Here is a 22,956-nt window from a genome sequence, read left to right as displayed (position 1 = left end):
GAAGCCAGAATTCTGTAGCCTGAGCTCTTACCATGAGGCTTTGTATCATTGTCTCTCTCCTGGGCTAGAAACTACCCGAAGATGTGATCTGCTTTTTATTTGTCTCCTATCACCATGATTTCTAATACAGCCATGAATGGAATGGGGCCTCAATGAGGAAATGTCATTGTAGGAGTCAGGGAGACCACGTTCTGCAAACACAAAATCCCTCAACACTGGAAACCATTGGCTACACACACAGACACCAACAGTCACACTCAGCATTTGGCTCTTTCTGCAGTGTCTGCAGCAGCTTGGCGGTTCTAATATCTGAAGGATTAGTGCTGATCTACACTGATTGCTCACACCTGCAATTCAAACTAACCCCTGTTCCGCTGTGTGCAATCAGCCATGCCCAGGTAAGACCATCAGCTTCCCAAATGACAGGCAAACAGAGACCCACCTGACAGGTCTGACCAGACACCTGTGGGATCTGCAAAGTGGGAAGGAAGGGGGAAGGGGTAGGTGGAATTACAAAATTAAAGCACCAAATGTAAACGGTAGAGGAATGAGTGCTTCGTTTACTTCTCAGAAAGATTAGAAACTTTGCAGATTGAAAACATCAAAGGTCTCCAGCTGATGAATACAGAGCAGTACCTGGCAATGGAATTTTTACAGGCACTAAGATCTGATATTTATGTTTTTATGTATAGGAAGCTTTAGTCAGAGAAGTTAGATAGACCTTAGATTATCCAAAGTGCCAAACATAATGGTGCTGTGATTTCCAGTGCTGCCTCCTACCAGCGGGCTCTACGTGCATTTGCTAACATTGTCCTGATAAGCCTCACAAGGTCCCCTTCTGCAGGTCAGGGGCGTAGGTGGGAAAATGCAGTCCACACAGGGCTGGGACAACTTGCTCAGAGCCTTGTAGCCTGGCCAGAGAGACGCAGTTGTTCTTCCTGGTGAAAAGAGTCCAATTTTGTCAATTACGTTTTCCATTCTGGATTTCCCCTTCTAGTTTTCAATATGTAATAACTGGAAGAAAGGTGTATGATGTAGATCTACAGAAGTGCACGTGTGTATGAATATATGCTTGTTTACTTCATAGTCACAGTCACAGAAATAAAAGCCATGTCCCCATTCATCACATTCTTATCTTTGGTAATCCATATTGCCTTCTCAAGGGAACAGGAGTTCCATCCTGAGTAACTGGAATAGTTCCAATTACAACCACAAATAATGGGATTTGGGTTTATTTCCTTCTTTTTATACGTGTCAGATTTTTGCAATATAAGTTTCACTAAATGTGTTTGCACTATATGACTAACCCTTTTAAGGTGCAAATGAAGAAATATCAGAGAGGCAAAGCTGTAGGTCGAGTTTGAGTTGAAAGGCATTCTTTCCCAAATAGAGTCAAGGACAGAAGATATCCATCACTGGATCTCTGATAATAAGTCATGTGTTTCCTGGCGATGATGACACTTATTAAAACACTGAACCAGGGGAATTTTTTTTAATTCAAAGTTCAGTTTGGTGTTTGTTGAGGTCTACAAGCTTCTAAACATAAAGGTTCTACTTTCTTCTTCAGAAAAGTGACAACTTGGGATCCCTGGGTGGCGCAGCGGTTTGGCGCCTGCCTTTGGCCCGGGCGCGATCCTGGAGACCCGGGATCGAATCCCACGTCGGGCTCCCGGTGCATGGAGCCTGCTTCTCCCTCTGCCTGTGTCTCTGCCTCTCTCTCTCTCTCTGTATGACTATCATAAATAAATTTAAAAAAAAAAAAACAAGATTTAGCCAATCCAATATCACAAATAATAAAGAAAAGTGACATTACACTTGGTATTCAGTACATAAATAAATAAATAAATAAATAAATAAATAAATAAATAGAAAAAAGAAAAGTGACAACTTGAGGCAGCTGTTCTGGAGATGACTTCCACTACCCCCAAAATCATTCCACTGACTTTCATTAAAGGTAAAATAATGCATCAAATAACCGGGATCTTCTCCTGTCCCTTGTTTGTTTTTTTTCTCGTGAGAGCAGCCCGTATGTCCTATCTCATGATATTTGTTAAGTGTTATCATTACATTACATTAGCCAGATAGTCAAAGTTGGCTCAGGGGGATATATTTGAACTTGAGCAGTTTTAAGTTCCAGTGAGAATGCTTAAAGCTTGGCTCTAGAGAACACACTCCCTCCTGGCCAAGCCCTGAGCCAATCCAGATGATATGTAAAAACTGCTTTGGCTTTGTGGGTTTGTCTCAACCCAAGAAAATAAAATCTAGGGCTCTAATCATGCAGATCACACCAGACAAAATGGTTGCTTGAAACGCCTAAAAACAGAGTCTCCCATGTCTCTGACATACCTGCTTCAATTAGGCAAACGAAGCAAAACCACCAGCCTGACATCTTATGATAGAAGAAGCTGCTGCGAAAACAGGCACTTCACCTGCCTGTACTCTGTTCCTTATTATTTTTTGCCCCTGAGTTGGTTCAAGAGAGAACAACTTAAAATTACCACCGGTTGCTATGTGTATGAAACAAGCCAGACACGGTAACAGGTACCTTAAATATGATTCCATTTAATTTCAAAACTTGGCCTAGAGGCATGGTTAAGAGCATAGGCTCTGGTCCCCAGACTGCCCGGGTTCAAATTCTGCCCCAGTTGTTTCTTAGGTGTTTGACGTTAGGCAAACTCTCCATGTCTCAGTTACTACCTCTGTGATAGTGAACCTACTCTAGGAGAACGAAATGGTATAAACTTGTAACATGCTGGCACATGGCAAGTGCTCCATACAGACTAGATGTTATTTTAAACCTTAGCACCATCTCATAAATGAAGAGATTGAGACTCTGGGTTACTCTGATGCTTTTCAAAGTCTAGGAACTTGCTACAAACGCAAATTCTTGAGTCCCACCTCGGATTTACTAAATCAGAAATGTCACACAGAGCCCTGGAATCTGTGTAAATACAGCCCTTTCTAGAGGATTCTAACACATGCTAAAGTTTGAGAACAAAAGGATAAATCAACTTGCTCAAAGCTATACACCTTTTATTTAAGTATGAAACTAAGATTTAGTCTGACTGAAAAGCCTATATGCTTTCCACCGCACATGGTACCAATTCAGTCCCAGACCAGAACTGTGTGCTGTGCCTGGATGTTTAGAGCAGTTATTAGTGCCCTTCTTTCTCCATACTTTCAAACATGGCTTCTGCTTTGTCAGTGCAGCAACCTCTGCCTTAGCTCTGCTACAAAAACCTTCTGTTTTCCTTCTCCCAAACCCACGGCTTTCGTAGAATAGTAAAATCCTGAGAGTGCTGAGAACTAAGATAAAATATTGGACTGTGATAAGAAGAACCCATTTTGATAAGTGACATTTTCACCCAGAATTTTTAAATGTGATTTACATTAAAAGTTAGGTGATTACTATATAATTCTTCCTCCCTACTCTCAAATTGAAGAGGGCACAAGATTGCAAATTTACAAATTAGTCTCTGTCTTCCTCTCTCAACATTGCAATGTCGAGGACAGGTGGTAGGTATAGAGATAGAGACTAAGGTACCCCTGAAATCAAAAAGAGCTCCAGGCTTGTGGACAGGTAGGCTCAATCCACATCTGCCATCTGTTACCTGAAGTAAGAGAACTAAGATCAGACAGTGTGACTTCAAGAAGGAGAGGTATTAGTAAATGACAGCATTGGATACGACTTTGTGCTCTTCCTTCTGAGAGAACAATAACATGCACAAAAGTCTGGTTCCTTGAATCATCATTCTGTCTCTTCTCTTTCAATGAAAATGATGCCTCGACTACCACACACTTCATCTTCTGGATTCCACTGCTCTTTGTTGGGTTGACATACAGTGGGAGCTGGCTTCTCTCTTTTCATGCATAACAGTTATAGCAGCCCTCCCTTACTAGATCCTGATGCCAGTGTTTGGAGGACTCTGGAGAACTGCCTGGCAATTTATCCTACAAAAGAAGATCCCTTGAACAGAAACAACTAGAATTTTGTATAAAGTTTCAGGGTGAAAAATAAAGGTCACAATAAACCTGCTTTACCTTTTGGTTCGAAATGTCTATCACTATCTCTATTTCTCCATGAGTCATTGTCTTTCCATTTACCTTTCCCTAAATCATAGATCTGATCTTTGAAACCACCAAATGATGTCCTGAGTCTTTCAAAGATAGCAATCCATGGTCAAGTCTGTGGTTCAGATACCAAGCCCCATGACGAAGTCCCCTTCATACAGGGAAAAGCTAATTTCTTCACCTTTTTTTCTCTGCCTGACTTCCTTCTGCTGCCTCAGTAGAAAAATCCACCAATTCAGAAAAAGCAAATTCTGCTGGATCAGGTCATGTTTGGGGGCTCAAGTTTAATCCTCTGCCAGAAGAATTGCAACTGACACTCATAAAGAAACCATCCCAATACACAGTATACTCTAGACCAGCCACCACCAGCTTAGACATTCCTTCTGGATTTGGGATTAACAGGAATGGAACAGGCCTGAAGGTCAAATCCCACTGCAGGGCACAGTGAGTGCCACTATGCTCCTCTTCAGATACAGCTAATAGACAGTGCTAGTGTCGCTTTTATTTTTTTTTTTAAGATTTTATTTATTCATGAGAGACACAGAAAGAGAGAGACAGAGACAGAGGCAGAGGCAGAGGCAGAGGCAGAGGGAGAAGCAGGCTCCATGCAGGGAGCCTAATGAAGGACTTGATTCCGGAACTGCTGGATCATGCCCTGAGCCAAGGGCAGTTGCTCAACCACTGAGCCACCCAGGTGTCCCGAGTGTCGCTTTTAATTCAATTATCAATGATGCTGAAATTGCTGCAAACATGTGTTTGGCACATAATAAGAAATGTCCTTAGTTTTTTTTTTTAATTTTTATTTATTTATGATAGTCAGAGAGAGAGAGAGAGGCAGAGACATAGGCAGAGGGAGAAGCAGGCTCCATGCACCGGGAGCCCAACGTGGGATTCGATCCCGGGTCTCCAGGATCGCGCCCTGGGCCAAAGGCAGGCACTAAACCGCTGTGCCACCCAGGGATCCCATGTTCTTAGTTTTATATGGTAGGCAGAAGAAGCTGGGCAATATGAATAGGAGTGTGATATGCACACTGTGGAATAAAGTCCAGAGGAGCAAAGTACTTGTCTTCAATGGAGGAGACGTGCTCATCCTCCTGAAGCTAAATGGATGCTCCTAGGAACCAAGCAAACCACGGCCCCCTCAGCTTGCTATGCTACATATCGACATATCAAACCCAAGAGGAAAATCTAGGTAAATCTTTCCTCTGGGGTGAAAAGAAAGAGGTGAGAAGCTAAGGTGTGTGTGATTATCTAGCCAGATGCCAGAAATTCCTGAAAATATCTCCCCTGCTAACCCAGCTGAGAGCTGAAGCCAGAGTGTTTTTTTTAACAGTGTGTGTTATCAGACATAAAAGTGAAATACCTAGAGTTGATTAATTAAGGCCCCTGCCATATAATATTTTGCATTTCAAAATAAGTACAAATAAAATTCAGGCTTTAAAACAACTATGTAGATGTAAGAAATGTCATAATTAACTGCCACTTGGTCACCATAACTTCCTACTGATTTCTTCCCTAAGCCATAACTTTAGAGAGGTAACTATTCCCCTCAAAAAGCTACTGTAGACATATCTTACTCCCAGAGTCCATATATCTTGCCAATTAATGTAGGCAAAGAGTCTTATCCACTTTATCCTCCTCCTCCACTTGCCACACACAGCCTTCTTTTGTTACTAAAGGATTCCTGAATAGAAATGTCTATTCTGTGACCTTACAAAATTCAGATGTGCTGTCTGTTATGTTCTAGTCTCACAGTGACTGTCCTCAGATTTGGGGTGCCCTATTTCCTGTTTAGTTTTTTTACACTATCTACCTTCCTTACAGAGCTGATTAATCTCGGGTGCCTGGAATGAAGGCCATGAGGTCATATAATATTAAGGCACCAAGAAAACTTCAATAAGTGGTTTAATGTATTTGCAGTGCCCAAAATTAGAACAGCTTCCTTTTCCTTTGATTTGACAGACTATTTTTGTGCTACAATTTACAGTTCTTCCCCCTCTAACAACTTGAGTTAATTTCTACTGTGAAAAAACGCAGAAGCAAAGAAGCTAAAGCAAAGCTCTGGATTGAGATAGATCTGGGTAGGTAAAAGTGCAATAGCAAAGAGAGGGAGAGTTTCTTCGTGGCTGTGTCTAGTGACTGAGGCGTCCCTGGATCATGAGCATCCCAGCAATGGCAGTAGGAGAACTGAAGAGATGTGGAGACATGTGCCCCATTGGTGACAGTGGGGAGAGGCTTGGGATGGACGTCCAAGATGGAGGATAAAAGAGGAACCAGAGGCTGTGATGACCGATAAGCTTCCCCTCTTGCCAGAGCTAGTTAAAATGCTATCGTCTTTGTAGCACCTTGAAAATAAGGCACTTTTTGTGGAATGTGTGTTGTATGTCCATGTCTTTCTTTATATGCAACAAAATGGTTTTAGATTATACTATTCAAAATTACAAGCATTATTTTGAAAAAACTTCTTGTTAGACACAAGTTTTATTTTTGCATATGTCTTCTATATAATTCACATGTAAAGATAGATAAGCTCTTTTACACTGTACTATCACCATTACATTTAAGCACTGACCACATAATGAGATGGAAACTGAAAACTCATTGTTAACCTTTTCATTGGAGAAGTGACAGTCAATGGCACATGTATCGTGAGGCTAATGAAGCTTAAGCTCCAGGACCCCTCACCTGCACAGACCCCTTCTAAGGCTCTGGGAGCGGCCCTAGCAATGTGTTCACATGGCCATATGCTTTGGGCAATTTTGAAAAGGAAATTCCAACCTTGATCAGTTAACACTCTGGTCTTTTTCCACTCTGACCTCCTTTTTGTCATGCTTCGCCTTGTTTCACTAGCCTTATAGAGTACATGTATTTTGAGATCCAGTTAAGGGGAAGATAATCTAAGGAAATACTTATTTTGGTTTTAATGGGATATATTTATCTGCTACGCTAGCCATCACGGTATAAAGAGGGGCTTCCTGGTCTATGCCTACCACTACTGTGCCGACTCACCCAGCATCACAAACAAAAGTTTTAAGACCAGATACTGTAATATACATGAATGTGTCCTACAGAACCTGGCACCAGAAGTGTATGTGCAATGGAGAAGGAACACAGTCTCAAATTTATGAAGCTAGAAGGTAGTCTGTAGAAAATTTTCCAATCGTCAAACGTGTAGAATTATGAACAGAGGATTCGCTTTCCTTTGATGTCTCATGGAAATGAACATTCCCTTCCATCAGCAATACACTTGACAAAGTATGGTGGAAAGTGTTTGGGCTCTGAAGGCAGATGTGTTTGGCTTTGAATCTTCCCTTTTTAGTATTTATAAACCTCAGTTTACACTTCTGTAGGAAAGGAATAAAAATATCTTTCAGAAGGGCATCTGGGTGGCTCAGTCAGTTAAGCATCTGCCTTCGGCTCAGATAGTGATCTCAGAGTCCTGGGATTGAGCCCCACATCAGGCTCCCTGCTCATCGGGTAGCTTGCTTCTCCCTCTCCCTCTGCCACTCCCCCTGCTTGTGTGTTCTCTCTCTCTCAAATAATATTTTTTAAAAATATGTATCTTTCCAAGTTATGACGGGAATAGCTAACATTGACCACTTTATTGTCTGCCAAGCATTGGGCTTTACAACGACCCTGTGCAGCAGATACTAGTACTATTTCATTTTTACAGATGAAGCTGAGGAACTTATCCAAGGAGATACAGTAAGTGGTACAGTTGGATATGAACCCCAGCAGTTGGGCTCTGGAGGCAGCCTCTACGTAGCGACTCTTCTGTACAAATAGGAGATAGCATATCTCCATAGAATGTTTCTAGCATTGACCAGAGTCATCATCTAATAAACGGTAGGGATTGTTATAAAACCCACCATAGGCTTCTCTCTCTTCTGATGGCCATTGTCATTGTACTAACCAGCTCAACTTCAGACCTTGCACCATGGTCTCTCTTCCATTCTCCTATGTGATTCCTTTCTCTAAAAATAGATAACTTTATATTTTTAATTATCATTATTATTAGTCAGTCTACATTATTTTTGGAAGTAGGTAACAAATTAGTTTAAAAATACAAAGATGCTATTATACAAACTTAATACATCTATTGTGATTGTTGTTATAATCACTACCATTTTCTAAATGTTCTAAAGTTGTTATAAATTCTTTGCATGTATATATCATTAAAACTATTAGACTTTTTCTAGACCTGCAATGATATTTTATAACAGTTGGCATTTTCTGAATCACTATATAACCTTTAGTCTAATTAAAAATCTTTCTTCCGGGCACCTCGGTGGCTCATTCGGTTGAGCATCCAACTGGAGTCTGCTGGAGATTGTCTCTCTCCCTCTCCCTCTCCCTCTGCCCCTCCCCTTGCTCATGCCCTCTCTCTCATGCCCTCTCTCTCGCTCTAAATAAAATCTTTTTAAAAATAAAAATATTTCTTCTACTGTATTACTTAAATCTTATAATTTGTGAAGATGACATTACATAACATGCAGAGTGTTTATTTCTATTCGGTCACCCATTCATTCAACCAGCACTTATTATTCACTATGTGCCAGATATTATTCTCAAAGTTTTTAAAAATTGTTTGTATATGCAATTGTTACATAGAGGTAATCAAGACTTAAATATAAGTCTACATTTTTTTTCATTTTTTAAAACATTTTTCAGGTCTTCATAATTATCACTTTTGGTGGCTGCATAATGTTCCGCTAAAAAATATCTGTCAGGGGATCCCTGGGTGGCTCAGCGGTTTCGCACCTCCCTTTGGCCCAGGGCGTGATCCTGGAGTCCCGGGATCAAGTCCCATGTCAGGCTCCCGGCATGGAGCCTGCTTCTCCCTCTCCCTGTGTCTCTGCCTCTCTCTCTCTCTCTCTATGTCTATCATAAATAAATTAAAATAAATTTAAAAAAATCTGTCAGGGTTGCCTGAATGGCACAGTAGGTTAAGCAACAGACTCTTGGTTTGGGCTCAGGTTATGATCTAAGGGTGGTGAGCTCGAGCCCGCATAAGTTTCCATGCTCAACAGGGAAGTTTGCTGGAGATTCTTTCTCTCCCTCTCCTTCTGCCCCCGCACCAACTCTCTCCCTGTCACTCTTTCTAAAATAAATAAATCCTTTAAAAATATCTGTCATACTATACCACTTATTAAACTATTCTTGAACATTTAAATAATGCATTAGCACTGGAAATAAAGCTGCAGTGAACATTTTCATATGTAAAACTCTTTACATCCTTTGGATTATTTCTCTATATTAAATTCCTTTAACAAGTCAGGAAACTGAACTTTTTTTTTTTTCTTTTTGGACAGCTATTGCATTCCAAAGGACTTTAAGAATTCACACTTTCATCAAATGTAAGGATATGTCAACTTCACCAAAACTTTGCAAACACTTGAATATTGTTATTTTAAAAGTGTTTATTAGCACATGTTAAACAAGGCCTCCTTCTTCTTTAGCCTTGCATTGGTCTAATAATTTGGGAGGACTTACTTTTTAAAACATGTTTATTACCTCTTAAATTATCTACCGTACGAGTATACCAAGAACATCCATACCAATACTTAACACAGATCAGCACACAGTGAATGTTAAGTACTGAATAGGCCCATGGGCAATTAAGTCTTCATGAGAAGATTATGTAGGGGACCATAATGGGGAGAGCATGAGTTGGAAAGGTTGTCCAAACTTGGGTTCACACCCTTCTTCTTCACTTACCTGTTGTGTATAAGATGGCATGAACAATTTAAAGTGTCAAAGGTTATGGTGAGGATCAAGTAACTCAGAGGTAGATTGTATCCCAAGCACACAGCACAGCAACTAACATGCAGTGGGTGCCCAATATATATGTGACCTTCATTAAGTCCTGAGAACACAGGAAGTCCCCAATAAATGCTAAGTCTTAAGATATTTTCCCTGAGTTCCTGGAACTAACAACCTGTCACAAAAAGACAGAAGAATAAAATCATAAATTTTTTTATATAGATATTTGCACATAGAAGACTTTCGATGCAGAATTAGAACATGCTAGGAGAGTGTCTCAGCCTCAATAGAAGTGAGACAAGAATAATCAACATGACTTAGTTTATCAGAAAAGTGGAAGTGTCCAGAACAGACAAATCCATAAAGACAGATGTAAAATATGATTGCATAATCCCCAGGGACTGGGGAAGGTTGTTGGGGGGAGATAAAAATTACTAACAGGTATAGAGTTTCTTTTGGGGTGATGGAATTATAATTAGGTAGTGGCTGTATAACTTTGTAAATATACTTGATACCGCTAAACTGCGTTTTTTAAAAGGGTGAATTTTATATGTGAATCACATCTAAATAAACAAATGAAAAGCATGTTCTTTTCTGTGGTTTATAATTTAGAATCCATGCCAATTAAGCAAATTCTAAGGCAAGATTAAATAAGGAATTTATTCAAAGGCTCTAATATTTTCCTTTTGCATGTGACCAAGCCCCAAATTCAGAAATTAGGAGATTGGTTGAATAAACTTTGGTACCAGCTATCCCTATCATCAACAAGAAAATGTAAATGTATCTTGTTTTTCTTTCCCACCTTAGCTATTAGCTATTAAATTAGTTTCCCTAATTTAAAGAGTATAAAGATCACTGTTTTCAATTAGCCTGGGTCTGATTTTTTTTTTTTAAGATTTTATTTATTTATGAGAGACATAGAAGGAGAAAGAGGCAGAGACACAGGCAGAGGAAGAAGCAGGTTCCATGCAGGGAGCCTGATGTGGGACTGGATCCCGGGTCTCCAGGATCATGCCCTGGGCCGGAGACAGGTGCCAAACTGCTGAGCCACCCAGGGACCCCCCCCTTTTTTTTTCCTTAAGCCTGGGTCTGTTTAAATGCTTAACAGTGTCTCAGGAACTGTTGAGAGCATATCATAGTAGAGAGCAACAGATCACAACACTTCAATAGAACTCATATGAAAGCTGATAATTCTTTGGGTAAAGACAGTAGACAAGTCTTTATAGGGTCCCTTAACTAACCAATCCAAAAGCAAAAGAAGGCAATTGGAAGGTTAAAACACCTTCAGTTTAACTGTCCCTTTCTACTTTATAATTGTTTTTTTCTGATGCTGACCTTTGAAATATCTTAGGTTGTCTTTCTCTTGTCCTTCAAAATGTCTGAACAAATAATTTATTACTGCATAATTTAGTTATTTCAGTATGAAATGGGCAGAGAATGGTATTGTGATACTGTGATTTTTTAGTAAGACATATTTGGGGGGGGTTTTTGTTTGTTTTTTTCTAAACTTTTATTTATTTATTCATGAGAGACACACACACAGAGAGGCAGAGACACAAGCAGGCTCCACGTAGGGAGCCCGACATGGGATTCGATCCCAGGTCTCCAGGATCATGCCCTAGGCTGAAGGCGGCACTAAAGCGCTGAGCCAACCAGGCTGCCCAAGACATACATATTTGGTCTTTGTCCTCCTTCCTGGCACAGAGCTAAAACCTGTGGAATTTCATAAGGGACGAGAGTGACAAAGGTATTTTTCGTAATATTAACGAGGTGGCTTTTGAATTGCACTGTGGATAGGAGCTGGTTGCCAGTGGAACCAACAATGTGATTAGAGGATTGGAACTTTAGTTCCCACCCACCTGACCTCCAGGGTGAGGAGAGGATCTGGCAATTCAATTATAATTGTTCAATCACCAATTCAATGACTTACTCATGCCTATGTAATGAGGCCTCCATAAAAACCCCAAAGGGCTGAGTTCGGATAGCTTCCAGGTTGGTGAACACAACCTGGCACCTGGCAGTTTGGGGTGAGTGACTTGCTCTGAAAGGGCATGGAAGCTCTGAGCCCATTTTTCCATACCTTGTCCTATATGTATGTCTTTTCCATCAGGCTCTTCCTGAGTTACAGCTTTTCATGATAAAGTAGTAACCTAGTAAGTAAAATGTTTCTGAATTCTGTGAGCCTCTCCAGCAAGTTAATCAAACCGAGCAGGGGGTCATGGGAATGTCTGAGTTATAGCCAGTTAGGCAGAAGCAAAAATAGCAACCTGAACTTGCAGACAGCTATCCAAATAGAGGACAGTCTTATAGGACTATCTCTGAATAGATAGCACTAGAAACCTGTTGAGTTGAATTGCAGGACATCCAGCTGGTGTTGGAGCATTGCTTGGTGTGTGTGGGAAAACCCACGCATTGAGGGTACAGAACCCTTAGTGTCATATATCCAAAACAACTACACATAGTCTAATCTTACATTTCGTTGGTATTAACCTGTGTCAAATATAATTTTTCGGCTAAAGATTCAAAACAGATTCTGTTTAATGACATCTATTCCAAATTTGTAATAGATTATGTGAGCGATCACATGCAGAACATAATTGTGCGACTATACACACAGTAACATGTATTATACTCTGTGTCAAACATCAAATTGCAATGTATTAAGCATCAATCTATCCTACAATTGTATGGTAATAAGTGAAAAATGTGATATGGCTCCTTGTTGTGTGGCTTCTTTTGCTGCACATTCTCCAGCTGTTACTTGCTTGATGGCACTCAGAATACCTGGCTAGAGACTCTCTAAGTTATCAATCAAACATGGAAGAATCAAAATCTGGCTCAGATTTCCTGCTTGAGCCAATAGGAAGTAAAAATTAGTCCTCTGCTGTTTTGTCCTATTTAAGGATTTTTTTAAAAATCATATATGTGGGAAGCAATCCAAAGCCTTCTGCTACAACAATTGATAAAACCTACACGATAATTAATGACTTAAAATGTCAAACAGGCACCCTGGATTTTTCCCGCTTAACAAACCCAGAGTAGTTTAATTTTAAAGTGCATGATTCAGAGAGGACTAAATGCAACAAATATATTTGTACTCAACTGAATCTGAGAGCTGGTGTAGGGTCCAAAGTGGTAGAGAAAAAAATATCCACATTGCTGTGTTTCCACTTTATTGTAGGCCATAGGAGATTATAGTGAATGTTCCTTTTACTGGAAGTTTCTTTCAACTCTTGCTACTTAACAAAAGGAAGCTTACCCTTAGGGAGCCAAGATTTGGCAAAGGTTTGTAGGCTCACATCAAGACCCCCTCCCCTTGTTTCATTCTCATTTTTGTGTCTTTGAACATTTGCAAGCTCTACTCCCTGTCCAAACATGGTAAGAATGATATGGCTTTAAGAAGATCAGAATATACTTGGGGCACCTGGGTGGCTCAGTTTGTTAAGTTTCTGACTCTGAACTCTTGATTTCAGCTCAGGTCATGATCTCAGGGTCATAAGATAGAGCCTGCTTCAGGGTCTCTCTTGGCCCCTCCCCCGCTCAAAGAAAAAAAAAAAAGATCAGAATACTCTAGAAGCCAGGGGAATGGCTTCTAGAAAGGCATAGATGAGGTTCTCAGAGGGAAGATACTCCAACTCTGAGCTATTCTAGAGCAGTCATTTCTCCTAGGAAAATCTAGCATTCCAGTGGATAAACATTGACTCCATTTTTCGCCATCTGCTCTTTCTTTTCCATCTCTGCCACATCTTGAAAGCGGTGGCTGGAAAAAAACTCAGAAAAAAGGGGAGTCTTCAGAGTAAGGAAACCCTTCCCGCTTTCCCCTTGATGTGGCTGAGTTAGTATAGGTAAGAGAAAAAGAAAACAACAAAACTGTCCTATGCAATTCAAGAGCCCAGGATTTAAAATCTGGCTCAGTTCATTCATCCCGGAATAAATCGCTAACCCCCCCCGCCCCCGGGGCCTCAGTTTCCTACCTATTAAACGGGAATAAAATATCTACCCTTGCCAGTTTATTGCAAGGAAAGTACCTGACACATAAGTGCTTAATAAATGCTATTGGCCTTCCTGTGTGTGTGCTAGGAGGGGGTGGAGATCTTGGCTTGGAGGGAAGGGGAGGATTGCCTCTAGCCTCTCCACACTTAAAAGCTCCAAATGAATGTTCCAGGTGACCCCAAAGGCAGTTACAGTTCATTAGACACATTTTTTAAAGGGGTTCACAAGAGCTCAATTAAAAATGTCAAATGATACCAGCTTGTTCAAGGTTCTCTCCAAAATACTTTGAGGGGTTCCTTTCAATCAGGACATAATAAAAATACTAAAGGATTTTTTATGATGGACCAAATTCACACTGTAGAACAGACTACACAATTTTGAAATAAACTTACATGTAACTGTGTATATAATTATGCATAATTCATATTTTTATTATAATATAGCCTTTACTAATACAAAGATGGTGAAAATAAAATGAGATGATGAAAAACTACATAACCAGTAGATGAAAATAGAACAAAATGTAAATCAAAGTATTTACAAAATGTAAATCAGCATTCCCAGCCATTTTAGCACCTTCGATTTAGAGAATTATAAAATTTCAAGTTTGAGGCCCACCACACACCTGAAGCATTTTATCATTTTAGATGTATAAGAAGACTACAGTCACTTGGTTTCTGATTACCCAGGTGACTTTTTAAAATTATTTTACCCAATTTTTTGTATATATATATCCACACATAAAGAGAAATTGATATAAATATCAATTCATATCATATCATACACATGCTTTTACAGATCCTTTTTTCTCTTACATTTCATAACCCAGGTTAACAACTTCATATATTCTCCTATATATTCCCCCAGGGTTTTTTTCCCCTAGGTTTAAATCAGCTTTTACACACACACACACACACACACACACACACATACACACTTTTATTTTTCTCTTCATCTTTTTTTTTTTTTTACAGAAGTGGGATCCAAAGATGCCCTGGTCTATACAGCTTCAGCCTAATCTTGATTCACTTCCATCTAAAACTAACACTTTTATATTTGACAAATGACCAGAAAGATAAACCAATACACTTTAGAATTACTTTCAAAAGCAAAGTTGAAAAAAATGGATTCATCAGCCTTTAGTTAAGCTTGGTGATTTGCACACAGCACTTCGTTGGGAAATCTTGAATTTCTACTATTCAAACTATTTCTAGTTTTTACTTTCTTTTTTTCTTTCCTTCTTGGCACCTGCTGTTCAAAGTACTGCTCTGCCTACAAGGGTGAGTTTCCAGAAGCTTCTGGGTAAAAATGATAGCCAAGAAGTATGTGCGTTGTAGGGGAAATGGCACATACACGCTGAAAGTCAAAGGGAAGAGTGGAGACAGTGTAATCAGGCACCATGACTAGAGGTTGGAGCCAAGCAATGGGCCAGAGATTCCACCTCCCACTAGCACAGCAATGGCACTCAGTAATGTCTGTGTTGCGGGGATCTTAGTGCCACGCTTGACTTTAGTGTCCCAGGAAAAGTCCCGATAAAGTCATAAGCCCTCGAGACTCCCCCTCCACATCCTGCGGCTGCTTCTCCCTGCCTCCTCCCCTCTCTCAGGTTCCCGGTGCCTGGAAGGTATCATCCTCCTGCCCCATTAGAACTGCCTCAAAGGAAACATCAGGCGGATGGAACTAGAGGCTATTATTATGCTGAGTGAAAGAAGTCAATCGGAGAAAGACAATTATCATATGATCTCACTCATATGTGAAATTTAAGAAACAAAGCAGAGGAGCACAGGGGAAGGGAGGGAAAAATAAAACAAGATGAAATGAGAGAGGGAGACAAACCATAAGAGACTCTTAATCACAGGAAACAAGAAACAAACTGAGGGTTGCTGGAGGCGAGGCAGGTGGGGGGATGGGGTAACTGAGTGATGTGATGAGCACTGGGTGTTAGAGAAGACTGAGGAATCACTGACCTCTCCCTCTGAAACCAACAATACAGTGTATGTTAATTAACTGAATTTAAATAATTTTTTTTTAAAAAGAAAAAATTGGAGGGACACCTTCACATTAAGATCCAACATAGGGCAGCCCGGGTGGCTCAGCGGTTTAGCGCCACCTTCAGCCCAGGGCCTGATCCTGGAGACCCGGGATCAAGTCCCACGTCGGGCTCCCTGCATGGAGCCTGCTTCTCCCTCTGCCTGTGTCTCTGCCTCTCTCTCTCTCTCTCTCTCTCATGAATAAATAAATAAAATCTTAAAAAAAAAAAGATCCTATCATACATGAATAATAAAGAGAACTTCACCATACCTATGAGTGTTGTTTGCATTTTTATAAAAACACTAAAGCATCATTTAAAATAGAAAAATCCAAGAGAGTAGTTGTCAAGAATAGAAACATAGGAAGAAGGCCTGCTTCTTTCCAACACTCCTGAATGTACACATAAGCCTGAATAAAAGATGGCCTAAGAACCCATTCCAGAGTACGGCGCTGGAGTTAAGAGTCTGCGGGTGTGGTTCAGCCGTGCACCAGACATAGAAACTGAACAAGTCACTTCACTGTCTGGTCCCAGTTTCCTCATTTTTAAAGTGAAGGTCTTGAGCTAGATCACTTTGAGGTCACTTCCAGCTCCAACATGCCAGGGTTCTAGGATTACAATGGCCCTTCTGAGTGGACCACATTATCATCTGGACGTAAGAAAGTTCTCAGGTCTCCCAACATATCAGAAAGGATTGCTTGGCAAATCCAGAATGGAATGACTCCTCTCTGCCTTAGTCATCTCCCACCTCTTAACCCCCTCCCATCCCTAAGTAGAGAAAATGGCTTAAGGAAAATTTTAACTCCAGCTCCATACATATGTGGATAAATAATTTGATATCTCATAAGACTGTTCCATTTGTTCTGTTTTCTATCTATACAACTAAGTTGAACACTAATGACAGGGTGATTCTTTTAAATATGAAAAGCTGACCATGTCAACTCCTGCTCAGTGATCTGTAAGTCTCTCATCACTTACTGTAGCAAACACTGCTGGTTGCCCACTCAGCAGCCATTTGTCCCGTTTCCCTACTTTCTATCAGAAGCCCAATTTTGTTCCAGTATCCCCTGCCTGGCCACGTACTTCAGAAGAAGTAGGTCTGTCCCCTCCAAGGGCCGAGTCCAGCTTCATCTGAGCCAGTCATGGTGGTTGCATTCCCCTTGCCAGTGAATGGTTTAGGGCTGGGCATGTGTTGGCCACTGAGGCACGAGGATGACTTTGACAGGGGGCCGTGAGGGGGATGCTTCTTAAGAAAAGTGGTCCTTTCTGGTTAAAAAGACACACATCAAGTCAGAAGACAAACAAACCTCTCTTCCTCTTTGGTCATCCTGTGATGAGAAGAGCCAGTCTGAGGATAAACCATGCCAAGAATGGCAGAGCAGAAAAGTGGAAAGAGCCTAGGTCCTTAATGACAGAGTTGAGCCACTGAATTCAGCCATCTTGGAATCTCTCTGCCTTTGAGCACATTATATATGTTAATAAATTTTCTTCAGTGTTTAAGCCAGTAGTGTTGGAGGTTTCAGTTCTTGCCGATGAACACATGCTAATACATCTACAGTGTAAAAGCTGTATATGTTTTTTGGCATACAAGGCCTTTCATGTTCTAATCGCCTCATCTCCTTCACGGTACACAAGGCTCTAGCCACCCTAGCCTTTGTCTAGAATACTCCTCCTCCAAATTGTCTACCCCGGTAAATACCACTACTCATCCTTCAAGTTGCACCAAAAGTATATCACCATTTTTAAAACTCTGCCTAACCTCCTCAGGCAGACTCTGCTGTCCTAATTTCCAACAGCATCTCATACGTGCCTCCATTATGTTGCTACCACTTGCATGCCCGTCAACCACACTAGACTGTGAACTTCTTGACGCAGGGGCCTCAAGAGCCTGTTTCTCTTGTATTACCAGCCCCTGAACATGTTTCTGATTCATGGGCCCCACAATCAACATCTGCTGAATGAATGTAACACCCCACTTTCTCATTTTAGGAAAACTGTTTGCTCTTCATTTGGAAAGTTTAATTCTTTTTTACCTCAGTGCGGACCTTGCCCAATGGCCCAGGACTCAAATTCAGAGTCTGAGTAATTGAAATGTCTGAGACAACATAACCACCAGTTCCTGAGACCTTCATGAACTTTGAGAGGTGGCTTTAGAGTTAGTTATGTCTCACAGCCTGACAGCCAATCAGGTTCGTTCATGAAAAGAAACGAAAAACGGAGGGAAATGTGCCTGCTCCTTTGGGGAAGTGTGCGAACCCTATCCTATAGCTGAGCTCCAAGATGAAGAACTGCTAAACAGGTAACAGGGCCGCCCTAGCAATCCATCCATCTTGAAAACACCAATGCAGGCTAATTTTTTAGTGACCAAAACTCTTATAAAAGGAAATGTGGAATAAGGAGATTTCAGACCACAAGTCCAAAATCAAAATCCATTCAGCTTAAGCTTTCCTGGAGGTCGGGCACTGCTTTGCCGAGGTCAGAGACCATCCTCCATACCAGATTATACTCCGCCATCTTTTTCTGTCCCCTCTATGCACACCACACACAGACAGACAGACATCTGGAAATTCCAGCCAACTTCTTTCTGTAAATGTATGCAGCTTGTGCTGGTAGCTCTGCTGAGTCCACATCTGCCCAGATGTGAAACAAAAAACACACCCTGCAACGCACAAGCTTAAGCTGCTGAAAACTGGAACCTACAGTTTCAGCAATTCCCTATTCTAGCCCAAAGCACTCTCTTGGAAATGTAGATCACGTTGAGTGTGACAGGGGGTGAACAATTACACTAGGGGTGGGATGACTCATTTAAATAGCGTAATTCAGATATCTTATTCATGGTGCAATATAATCGAACTCCTGAGGGGCTGTTATTCATCGCAGGAAAAGGAAAGGGGGCAAAAAAGCAACAAAGGAGAAAAATGCAGAGAAATTACCTGACCTGCTAGGTACCAGAGGCCAAAGGGGGTCAGGGTGAGCAGGACGCTGGCCTGCCTTAACAATGAGCAGCCCCCCACTAACCTTCACAGGGCAAAGAAGGAAATTTCCCTCTCCTGTTCCTGGAGGTGGGGTTCCCCACTGACCACGTACCCTGTCTACCTGAAAAACACTAATGCTAGTCCAAAACCATTCCATGATCAAAATGTGCCGAGTACCTACTATGTGCTAGCATCGGGGATGCAAAGAGAAGACAAAATTCCTCCCGGGAAGTAGCTCTCACAATACTAAGGAAGGCAGACGAAACAGTGTGACAAGTGCTAGAACAGAGAGGTAGACAAGACACTTGCAAGGAGACAGTTGAATTCCGACAGTTGGGTGCTGATGCAGGCCTCACAGGACACATGTCTAAAATGCCTTGAAAGATGAGTAGAGTTTCCTAGAGGAGTAGGAAGTGTCTCCTGGGCCTATACGAGGCTCAGCAATAAGGTGATATGTCAAATGATAGGGAGCTGAGCGTACTCTTGGAGGGGGAGGTGTTGGATACCTAGGAGGCCAGGGCGGGTGAGGGGGGCCGGGACGGGGGTGGGGGGTATTGAGGAGGGCCACTTTTACATCTAGGCCCAGCCTCCAGCTGTCTCTCCAGCCTTATTTGCTCCCATTAGTTGCTCCTGACTCACACTCTGGGCACATCCCTAAACTCTACTGCCAGGCCTTTCTGGGCTTTCCTCCCTGCACACATACCCTGCCCTTTGCCTTGAGTTCCTCTCACCCTGTTCCCTCCAGTGTCCCTTCTCTGCCTGGACATTTCATGTCTTTGTGAAGCCTCCCTACAACGCTGGGCTGACCCAGGTGCTTGCCCCTCTGCCTCCCCCAGTTGACCACTTGCGAGGACAGACTATGTTTCTACTCCAAAAAGGCACAGATGTAGTCCCTGCCTTCAGCGAGCTTGGGAACCTAAAGCCCTGAAACGCAGAGCAAGACTCACAAGCCATAAATGCAGCCCCGAGTACCCAGATGATCACTGGAAGCTGAGCTGTCTCACAAAGAGTGCAGGGACCGAAGGCCACATCCCTAAACCAGTTCCACTCTGTCCAAGGCCCTCCCTCAACCCTTCCAACTCCAGCATCTCTCACTGCATTGTCTGAATCCATGACCCCAATCTTGTTTCATCCTTTTAATCTAACATTTCGAAGATTGCTCTATTCTTTTCCTGCCCCACAATCAGTTATCCGGAGACCACACGACAGCAAAGGAAAAGCACAAGCTTTGACTTCAGGCAGACCTAGACTTGTATCCCACCTGCAGCAGCCTGACAACTTGCTACGAATTTAAGGAGATGACAGCATTTAACTTCTCCAGGATGCAGTAAGCACTCAACAAGCCATAACTCTTGTGGCTGTCGATTAGCCTTGGGGTCATCCATTGTTGCACTCTTCTCCATGTCTACTGTCCTGTGTTCCACCAATGTTCTCCCTTCCCTTTCCTTCTCCACCCTGTCCCTTATCCTTCAGCAAGAGTGACAAATCCTATACAGCTATAAGACCTCACAAGCTTCATAGAGGAGATGGCATGATGATGGGTCTAAAAATCAAGTAGCCATTGCATCTGTGGATCTGACAAGAGGGCAGATCAGCAAGTGGGAAATGGTGAAAAAGGCAGAGACAGGAGAGCATGTATCTAGAGTTCTTATAAGGGACCATAGGGTTTCTATTTGGTGGGGTCCATGCCAGAAATGCTTAGAGGCCAAGATAGACAGAATCTGAGACCACTATGTGCAATTTTGGGGAAATAACAAGCATAGATTTGTGGGGTGGGGGAGGGAGGAGCAGTATGTAGGGTGACTGTATACAGGATGCATTGGGAAGGGAGGAGACCCAAGACACAGGTCCCTCCTCAGGGATGACTCTCTTGTCATACAAAAGTCACAAATTAAGAAGCCCTGAGCTCCAAGATCTGCAACCAATGAAGTGAGTGACCTTGGGACTTCAGTTGGCTCATCTGCAAAATGAGAAGATGGACTTTCATGTGGAGTTATCCAAGTTCAAATACCAGGCCACTTATCAGAACAAGACCTTAGGTAAGATACTGAATTTTTTGATGTCTTCATTTCCCTCATATGTAAAATGATGGCAAGAGCAAAATACTTCCTTTACAGTGCTGCTGCAAAGACACAGCACAGACAACCACACTGGCACATGATAGGAATTTTAAAAGGAAAAGAAAGAAGAAAATGGTGGCTGTCAAAAGTGGCTCCTCAGCTTTAAAAAAAAAGAAATAAAGAAATGGAAGGAAGGAAGGAAGGAAGGAAGGAAGGAAGGAAGGAAGGAAGGAAGGAAGGAAGGAAGGAAGGAAGGAAGGAAAAAAGAAAGAAAGAAGAAAGAAAGAAAGAAAGAAAGAAAGAAAGAAAGAAAGAAAGAAGAAAGAAAGAAAGAAAAAAAAGATTCACAATGCTTCCTATTACAATTCTTTCCTACTCAGAAAAAAGTCTGGAACCCAATCTGGGCTAATCTGGGGTACAATATGAAAACTTCCTTCTGATCCATTTTTCAAAAAAAAAGATTTGAGTATATAATGATCCTTTCCAGATACACGTTGTCTTCAGAAAATGAAAATGTATCATTAGGAAGATAGAAAAGCAATTGTACAAGCCCTGAAAACAATAAAACTCAGCTAAGCATTTGATTTCTAACTCAGGCTTAGCCCACATTTCGAAGAGGAAGGGCTATCAAACAGGTATGCAGGCACACCACTTGTGTCTTCGTGCGACTCATGGAGACTCTGGAAAGCAAACAGACCACAAGACTATAACCAAGTGCTTACCAAAGTCAACCAAACCTTAGATGTCCCCAAATTTGTATGTGGCAGATCAGTTTCAACCCTTCCAGAATATGGTGACCAAAAACATATGACCTATTTCAAGACTCGGGCCATCAAGGTCCTGTTTCAGTTCCTAAAAGAAATCCCAGGAGTTTCTAATCCTACACCCTTCCACACACCTCACACTTACCCACCACCAGGAAAACATTTATCATACTGCAATTGGGTTTCTGGAGGTCCGTCGTCCCCAGAGACTGAACATAAGGACATGTCTCCTTTGTGTTTCTCTCCCCAGTGCCTCCTGTATGACAGTCACCACACCTACTACATATTCAACCTCTGAGATCCAGGGCAGTCTGACACCACAGGGTATATTCTTGTAATTATACCTACCGCATCCCAAAGGACCAAAGAAAAAAATACCTGGAATACATGGGTTAATGAACAACCACATCCCATCCCATTCTTTCCACCCCAAATACCCTTTTCTTTCATTTTTGAGACTCAAGTCTTCTCTGGAAGGCGTTTTCTTATTGATCCTTACTCACTTCTGACTATGTCTTGCCCCTGTGCCTCTCTTAGCAATCAGTACCCAGTGTGTGATAGAGGAATTGTCGCCTCTTTCCCTCTACAGCAGTATGCTGCCCTGAGGAGGCTCTCGCTGGGCTCTGCCCCTTGGCTCTCCTACTGCATCTACTCAGAAAGCTCTCCACTTCCTAAGCCTCCCTCTTCCTGCCCTCCTTTCCTTCAGAAGAACCATCTCTGAGGTGGACAGAGCAGGGCTCAGGTCAGAAATTCTCACCTGACTATTCATCACAATCATCTACAGAAGGTAAAAAATAATATATGGGAGCTCTGTGCTCCTCCCCATTCAACAGACAGCAGCATCTTCTTGTGCAGTGCCAGCTGTATCCCTAAGACATGATGGTGAAGGTCAGAATGAATGGATATGGCCATATTGGGCATCTGGCCACCAGGGCTGCTTTTAATTTTAACTCTGGCAAAGTGGATATTGTCACTACCAGTGATCCCTTTTCATTGACCTCAAATACATGGTCTACATGTTCCAGTATGATTCCACCCATGACAAAATCAATGGCACTGTCAAGGCTGAGAATGGGACACCTGTCATCAATAGAAAGTCCATCTCCATCTTCTAAGAGAAAGTTCCCACCAACATCACGGGGAGATGCTAGTGCTGAGTATGTTGTGGAGTCTACTGGTGTCTTCACCACCATGGAGACGTTGGCACTTGTTTGAAGGGTAGATCTAAGAGGGTCATCATCTCTGCCCTGCTGATGCTCCCATATTTGTGATGGGCATGAACCATAAGAAATATGACAATT

The 22,956-nt window shown here is 41.8% G+C and overlaps 2 long non-coding RNA genes across 10 annotated transcripts in view; both read right to left on the bottom strand.

Annotated features, from left to right (window-relative positions):
* LOC106558228 overlaps nucleotides 1-22,956 on the bottom strand; it is a 106,183-nt gene that overhangs the window by 30,947 nt on the left and 52,280 nt on the right. Inside the window, exon 6 of one of the 9 annotated variants that reach the window (XR_005383776.1) lies at nucleotides 21,442-21,571. The exons of the other annotated variants lie outside the window; for them this stretch is intronic. This is a non-coding gene — a long non-coding RNA (uncharacterized LOC106558228). Of the gene's footprint in view, nucleotides 1-21,441; nucleotides 21,572-22,956 lie in introns of those variants that run through there. 9 annotated transcript variants of the gene reach the window in all.
* Nucleotides 534-4,844, bottom strand: LOC119867495. Its single transcript, XR_005383780.1, has 2 exons — nucleotides 2,347-4,844; nucleotides 534-1,733 (listed from the first exon to the last, which is right to left on the bottom strand). It is a non-coding gene; the product is annotated as an uncharacterized LOC119867495 (long non-coding RNA).

This window comes from Canis lupus, chromosome 34 (genome assembly GCF_011100685.1).
Source record: "Canis lupus familiaris isolate Mischka breed German Shepherd chromosome 34, alternate assembly UU_Cfam_GSD_1.0, whole genome shotgun sequence".
NCBI classification, from domain to species: domain Eukaryota; kingdom Metazoa; phylum Chordata; class Mammalia; order Carnivora; family Canidae; genus Canis; species Canis lupus.
The sequence above is the reverse complement of the archived record's forward strand: the minus strand, read 5'-3'. Positions and strand labels throughout refer to the sequence as shown.